General features: G+C 39.0%; 1 long non-coding RNA gene across 1 annotated transcript; it reads left to right on the top strand.

The window, feature by feature from the left end:
- The first annotated feature begins 2426 nt into the window (after positions 1-2426).
- LOC126811275 (uncharacterized) lies at positions 2427-7858 on the top strand. The gene is made up of 2 exons (XR_007675497.2): positions 2427-2937; positions 4032-7858. It is a non-coding gene; the product is annotated as an uncharacterized LOC126811275 (long non-coding RNA).
- Positions 7859-8250: the final 392 nt, after the last annotated feature.

The following is an 8250-nucleotide window of genomic DNA, read 5'->3' as shown; positions in this document are numbered from 1 at the left end:
TCCTTTAATAGTTGCGGTCTCTAGGTGACACACAAAGAGAAAACGAATGAATGAATGATCTACTCTCATTTCAAATTCCAAATGTCAAGGGTTCTTTTACGTGCACACCCACGTGATGGACTAGACACTGTTTTTTTTAGGTCCTCTGTCCTACACCACTACTAACAAAGGGAACTTTCTCGACCAACATGGGGATCACGTTGGCTAAGTGGGTAAGACGCTGACTCGCTAGCCTGGAGGTCGGGTGTTCGATCCCTGCATTGGCTGAGAAAGTTCATCCAGATTTTTCTGCGTGTTTTCCCCTTGTCAGTAATACAGGACGGAGGGCCTGACAAGAACAGCTGTCTCGTCAGGGATGAAAAACTGAGGTCACGTGTTCACACAGGAGTGCACATGAAAGATCCCTTGGTAGTTGGAACTTGATATAAGAGTAGGCCATAGCGCCGCTGCCTGGGCAAAATTTCCTTCATAGCATACTGTATGGCGTATGCTCATCTTCATTAGCTCAGTTTAGGAGCAGAACCCCTCATTTGCTAGCCAGTGTGTTACTAATTACTAGAGAGAGAGAGAGAGAGAGAAATGGGGTTTAACGTCTACTCGACACAAACTAGGTCATTTCGGGACTAACATATGGTTTAATTTTTATTTACATAATTCGCTTGCGCGTAGGGGTCTTTAGCAGTGGGAGAAAACCGGAGGTTGGACAGGCGACCCTACTCCTTGTCACGTACAACCGGGGATTCGAAACCACGCCAGTCAACTCAATGACAGACTTTATGATACAGCGCCCGCACGCTAACCATTCAGCCATCCAACCCCCCGTTACTAATTACTAAGTTTGTGAAATGTAGGTTTTTCCTCATGTAGGTTTGTCCTGATGAAATCGGTTTATTGTCCTACTGTTCTGCTCCGACTGGGCTAATGAAGACAGGTACATACCATACAATGTGCTATGAGGGAAATTTTGCCTACTAATATCGAATCCAACTGCCAAGGGATCTTTTCGTGCAAGCCAATGTATACATGGTACCTCGGTTTTTTGTCCCATCTGAGTGACTAGACTACTGTCCTTGTTCCTGCACCTCTGAAAAGGGGAAACCATGTCGGAAAATCATGATGAACTTTCTCCACCAATGCAGGGATCGAACACGTGCCCTCCGGATTACCGAGCCAGCATCTTACGCACTTAGCCACCATGGCTTTATCAAAATTAGTAATGAAGATGTGCTATGACAGAAATTTTGCCTGGACAGCAGCATTACCGCACTTACTAATGAAGAAGTGCTAGGAAAGACATTTTGCCTGGAGAGCAGCATTTCCACATATAGTCATTACCAATAGTTCTAAGTGCGCGCCAACCTGTAAAACATGTCTTTACACACTTTTCCATCATTACCAATTACTAGTCTGCGGGTTCACTAGTCTGTGGGTGCACTAATCCGTGCATTCACTAGTCCACTAGTCTGACTCTATAAAATACTATAAATATGAGTATTAAAGAAACCCAGTAGATATGGTGACTGATATCACCCTTCGTAAGGCGATAACCCAACATCACGGCATTTTAACCCGAAATCACAACATTTTAACCATTATAGCATATGCCCTTCTTCATTAGCCCACTTGGAACAAAATAGTAGGATGTTCAAACCCCATTTAAAATTCATTTTTATACTTTTCTGAACCAATCGGACTATTGAAGATAGTCATACGCAATGCAGAGTGCTATGACGGAAATTTTCTATGGACTGTGGCAGGGCGGAGGATCTGGCAAGGGATAAGGTATAGTTGTTCGGGTCATACGAAAAATCAAGTCCTCGTGTACATATTGGCATACACGTAAAAGACACTCCGACAGTTGTAATTCAATATCAGAGTAGGCCATAGTGCCGCTATCCGTGCAAAGTTTCCGTCATAGTACACTGTATATAGTGTATGCCTGTCTTCATTAGCTCACTCAGAGCAAAACAGTAGGATGTTTAATCTCATTTAATTTTATTTAATTTTCCTACTTTTCTGCACCAATGGGACTATAAAAGATAGGCTGGCAAGCGGACGAGTGCACCCATTGACTATTGAGCATCATTTACTTGAAAACGTTGAGAGAACCCTCAACGAAATGTCGCTTTAATTAAAATAGTAATTGTGTTTTTTGTTGTATCATCGAGTCAAGTGAACGTTAAACCCCATTTCTCTCTCTCTCAATTTTGATACCCAAAAATTTGACAAAACAAATAATGATTGATTGTCGGAAACTGTTTCATAAAGCAAAGTTGTTCTCTACTAAAAGGTTATCACTGTCCAAATGTTAGGAGTAGTCCACACCTAGGCCGACTATGCATGAAGTGTTTTTATAATTAAATTTATTAAATATAGTACCTTGCATCAGTAAATATAAAATTAATGATCCATTCACCAGTAAATATAAATTAAAATTACCCGATTTGATTATTCTTTTAATATAACGTAATCATGTAACCTCATATAAAATATGGTAGAGCGTATACAAACAAATAATATGAATAGATTCATTATCAGAAATATTACAGGCCTTTCAAACGAACAGTCGCCATTTTTAGACCTAAATACATGTAGATGTACAAATATATTTTTATCGTCTCGGGCAAGGTCAAGGTCACGATCTGTTCACGGTTGATGATTGTGTTTAAATCGGTTTATATCATATTATTTCTATTCACATTACAATATTTTTTTTATAGGTTACGGTTATTGTTGTTATTTATCAAAATTGCTTCAATTATTTATTAAATATTTTTTGTTTGTTCGTTTGACCGGAACGTACGGAATTCTGGGATTTAAAATGGCGGCATAGCTTATTATTTTTCCCAAAGAAGAAATGATGCCGTGATTTAAAGTTAAATAAAGCTATTCCACACATACACACACGATTTTGGATTCAGCAAAGTAAAGTTGAAGGTAAGTGCACTTTTTATGCGAACTTCCGTTGACAGTATACCGATAGATCTAATGTTGATAAAAAAATAATCTGGCCGTGGAAAAAGTTTGCACGCAACTTTGTATATCAGACAGTCAGTATTTGTTTTTAACACGATGCAGTTACATTGTCCGTAAACCATACTATTCATAAACAAAATCAACATTGCTTTAAGTTATCGAAAGTAATACTGGTTCCAAAATTGTTTTTAAAAAATCTGGATCCAAAAATTATCAAACACATAACGAATTTATTAATGATGTAGACTGTTAAAATTCAGGCTGTGCTAATTATAATATAAGTACATGTAGTATTTTCTAAACATTTTTATGGGTGTTTCAGGTTGGGTTTTTTTGTTGTTATTGTACTGATATTTTTGCAAATTTAATAATGCATAATGCAAGAGCTAAATCTATATATTGTACGTAGGTTAAGTAGGTATTTCTTGAGACTGTAAATGTTAAATTTTTTTATAAGACATTTTAATGTATTAACTTGCTAAGTCTATAATCAAGTCTCAATGCCATCGGGTGCTCGAGATGTTCACAGATTCAAACACTGGCGGTTAATGTTAATGATTTAATTTAATTGAAAAATGGATAATCAAGACTTTAAGCTTATATACATAGGCCTATTTATATGATATAACATTAAATAACAAGTTTGCCCGTACATACTTGTACATAAAGGTTTCAGTCCTACTCCCCTGCTTATTTATTCTTGTGGTGGCCAAGAAAGTTCATCAGGATTTTCTGGCATGGTTCCTCTTTTAACTGGTGCAAGACAGAGGGGCTGGTAAGGGCTAATGTACAGTTGTTCGGATAGGACAAAAAACCAAGCTCTTTTGTACACACGTTCCAGTCAAAATTTTCATCATAGCACACTTTCAAGCATTTGTCCAACTTCTTTAGCCCAGTTTGAGCAGCACAGTATGATGTTGAACCCCATTTCATTACAGATCCACAGTAGGTTGGCTGTCAGCCCAGTTGGAGCTGAACAGTAGGCCGTTTAACCCAATATCGTTTTTTTGGGGAGTATAAAGTTGCTTTTTATTTATTTATTTTTTTTTTTACAGATCCTACATGTATATTTGAGCACCCGTGGTGGCAGTAATGACAAAGAAGTTCTAAAAAGATTTATATGGGCTTTATAATGAAAGTTAGACAACACTACTACTTGCCAAACACTACTACTTGTCACATAATGTAATGATATAAATATATATGTATCTATGGTAGCACAAATATCATCAGAATGTAGGCCAAAGCTTTACAAGCATTGTAGGCCTAAAATACTTTCTGTCTGAACTTTTGACAGTCAATTCTTTGATGACTAGTTAGTTTAGAGCAGATATCCTGTCACAGTATTATATAACAGCTCTTTGGCTTAAAATTTAAACTGAGTTGTATCAGTGAGTTGAAAATCATCTGTGTTCCTGTTATTGCTCCCTGCTGCAGCCAGTAAACAATAACCTTTTGCGTTCCTTACAAATCTTCCAATTTTTACTGATAGATCAACCATAGCAAAGATCTCTATTAAGATTATATTTGTAATGTGTGTAACAAATTCTATGACATAGGTATAATATTGGTGTAGTTAAGTATATACCATATTTATGCACACATTTCAATATTGGCATATTATTAGTCTCTATCATCTAGAAAAAAATATTCTATATTCTACGAATATTAGTGTGGTTGCGTTGTCAACATTTGAGAATAATCGGTCATAGGCTAGATTATCCGGTCTTTTACATTATCATAAACAAAGTCTAAGGGAGGTAACTAGTCCTAAAACAAGATGTTGACGCCCATGAAATTTATATAAGAATGCCATTTCCGAAAATCCATTTGATTGCATTGTCAGTTCAATATCCAACACTCTTAATTTTTTTTATTGTAAAATTTCTCTCTTCATGGGCCATATCTATGTTGTTTTTTTTATTGAATCCTAATTCGTCATCACTATTCATGTTTGTTTATAAATGCAAGTGTTATTGACAACTGTCCCAGACCCTCATTATTTATATGGCCCAACTTTTCTTCGGGGTACACCGGCACGGTATTAGACTAGGATAAACATTAGTCTTATATACCGCCTCTACTTAATTATGGATGTAGGTCGGAAAAATGTAAAATTTGGCAATTTGACTTATACTCAACATCGACTTATGCTATAACTGTTTCAAATGACAAGTGCTAAATGAAGTATTTATGTGGTCTTTGGTGAAAGAAATGAAATGAAATGGGGTTTAACGTCCTACTGTTCTGCTCCTAACCTGGGCTAATGAAGACGAGCATATGCCATACAGTGTGCTATGAGGGAAATTTTGTCTGGGCAGCGGGGCTACGGCCTACTCTTATATCGAATTCCAACTGCCAAGGGATCTTTTACGTGCACGCCAATGTCTACACGGGACCCCGTTTTTTTGTCCCATAACGACTAGACAGCTGTCCTTGTCAGTCCCTCTGTCCTGCATCACTGACAAGGGAAACCACGCCGGAAAATCAGGATGAACTTTCTCGGCCAATACAGGGATCAAACACCCGACCTCCAGGCTAGCGAGCCAGCGTCTTACCCACTTAGCCACTTGATCCCCCCCTTTGGTGAAAGAGAGAGAGAGAGAAATGGGGTTTACTGTCCACTGGACACAAACTAGGTCATTTCGGGACTAACATGGTTTAATTTTTCATTTACATAATTCGCTTGCGCGTAGGGGTCTTTAGCAGGGGGAGGAAACCGGACGACCCGGAGAAAACCCACGAGGTTGGACAGGCGACCCTACTCCTTGCCACGTACAACCGGGGATTCGAAACCGCGCCAGTCAACTCAATGACAGACTTTATGATACAGCGCGCGCACGCTAACCATTCAGCCATCCACCCCCCCCCCCCTTTGGTGAAAGAAAACAGAGCTGTGGCTAGTGAAATGAAAGTTTAACGTCCTACTGTTTTGCTCTGAACTGGGCTAATGAAGATGGGCATACGCCATACAGTGTGCTATGTGGGAAATTTTGCCCGGACAGTGGCACTACGGCCTTCTCTTATATCGAATTCTAATTTCAAGGGCTCTTGTACGTGCACGCCAATGTGTACATGGGACCTCATTTTTTTGTCCCATTTTAATGACTAGATAGCTGTCTTGTCTAGCCCTCTGTCCTGCATCACTGACAAGGGAGAACCACGCTGGAAAATCTGGAGTAACTTTCTCGGCCAATGCAAGGATCGAACACCCGACCTCCAGACTAGATAGCCAGTGTCTTACGGACTTAACCAACGTGATCCCCGTTGTGGCTACAATTCCTGGATTTGAAGGTCAGGTATGATATGAAACGAATATTTTGAACCAATGCAACCAATCTGTGACGGGTTAACTGATAGAGGGTTACATCCTTGATATAAATATACTTGTCGCAGGTTTTAAAAATAGAAAGATATATATAAAGGTAGCTCAAAATTCATCTCTACATATACATAGGCCAAGGGGGGATCATGTGGCTAAGTGGGTAAGACGCTGACTCGCTAGCCTTGAGGTCGGGTGTTCGATCCCTGCATTGGCCGAGAAAGTTCATCCTGATTTTCCGGTGTGGTTTCTCATTGTCAGTGATGCAGGACGGAGGGCCTGACGAGGACAGCTGTCTAGTCGTTTGGATGGGAAAAAAAAAACAAGGTCCAGTGTACACATTGGCAGTTGGAATTCGATACAAGAGTAGGCCATAGCACTGCTGCCTGGGCAAAATTTCCCTCATAGCACACTGTATGGCGTAACCTTTTGCGTCTCTTCAAAATATTTCAAATCTTTTGTCATGGATCAACCATTGCAAATATCCGTGTTACAATTATATTTGAAATGTGTTAAACCAATTCTGCAACACATGTAATATTGGTGTAGTATATATCTTTGTTTATACACCCACATATCAATTTTGGCCCTGTTTGTCCGTACACTGGGTGTGAAATGTGAATCATTCCGATTGTGAGAGGACAAGCATTATCAATATACAGCTTTTCAGGACTTTGCCTTCCTTGGTTAATTCTCCTTTTTTCAAATGCAATAGATGCTGTCTTTATTCTTAATTGATCTTTTTCAAATTTGTGTTACACACTGGAATCATGAGAGGACGAAACCTATCAATATTCAGTATTCCACAACATTCCATTCCAGTGTCGGCCGAGAAAATTCTTCGTGATTTCCAGACTTGGTTTCCTCCCCTTGTCAGAGGTGCAGGACAGAGGGCCTGACAAGGAGGGACAGCTGTCTAGTCGTTTGGAAGGTACGAATGACCGAGGTCCTGTGCACACATTGGTTCGCACGTGAAAGATCCCTTGGCAGTTTGAATTCGATATAAGAGTAGGCTTTAGCGCCGCTGTCTGGATAAAATTCCATAATAGGACACTGTATAGCATATTTCCATGTCATTAGCCCTGTCGGAATAGGACATTAAACCCCATTTCATTTCACTCATTCCAAAGTTAACTCCTATTCCATCAATACCTTGAGCAAATAAGATAGAGGCTATAGGTTTTGGCCCAATTTGGTCAATATCCCAGTTTTTTCTTTCTTATATGCATATCAACACTTTCATAGCGCTAATGTAGACCTTTTTCTTGAACATTTTCCCTTGTCAGTGATGCCGGACAGAGGACCTGACATGGATGGCTGACTAGTCATACGGAAGGGACAAAAAAAACCAAGGTACAGTGTATACTCAAGTGTGTGTGTGTGAAAGATCCCTTCGCAGTTGGAATTTTATATAAGAGTACGCCATAGCTCTGCACACTGTGTGGCATATGCCCGTCTTCATTTCTCAAACAGCTGTGGATAAAAACTGTTAATATTTAAATGTGTATTTTGTATTTTATAACATTATATTTTTGTCTTTTAAATAAAGTATATGTATACGTACTTGTAGTATATTTTGTCATATAATTCTGCTAGATTTTTAACTTTTCTGTGCAATACATTTAGAATTCTGACTGGTTATGGGTAGATAGAGAGCAGTGGGGTAAAACATCCAATAGACATAAACTGTCCTTTGGGACTAAGTGATTCAATTCAAGTTGAATAATTCATCCGCACCAGGAATCTTTAGTAGTAGGAGGACCCAGAGAAAACCCATGTTCAAGTTGGGTGTGGAAAGAAACCACTTGACTCAATGACAGACCTTATGATCTAAAGCGCACACGTTGGACCACTCAACTTTTAGCCTCACCCACGGGTCAGGAAAATTTGATTATTGGTTGAATGTACTTCCCATTTACTGCGGCGAATAATGAATAATTTTGAAGGTTTTA

This window comes from Patella vulgata, chromosome 2, assembly GCF_932274485.2.
Source record: "Patella vulgata chromosome 2, xgPatVulg1.2, whole genome shotgun sequence".
Lineage (NCBI taxonomy): Eukaryota > Metazoa > Mollusca > Gastropoda > Patellidae > Patella > Patella vulgata.
The sequence above is the reverse complement of the archived record's forward strand: the minus strand, read 5'-3'. Positions and strand labels throughout refer to the sequence as shown.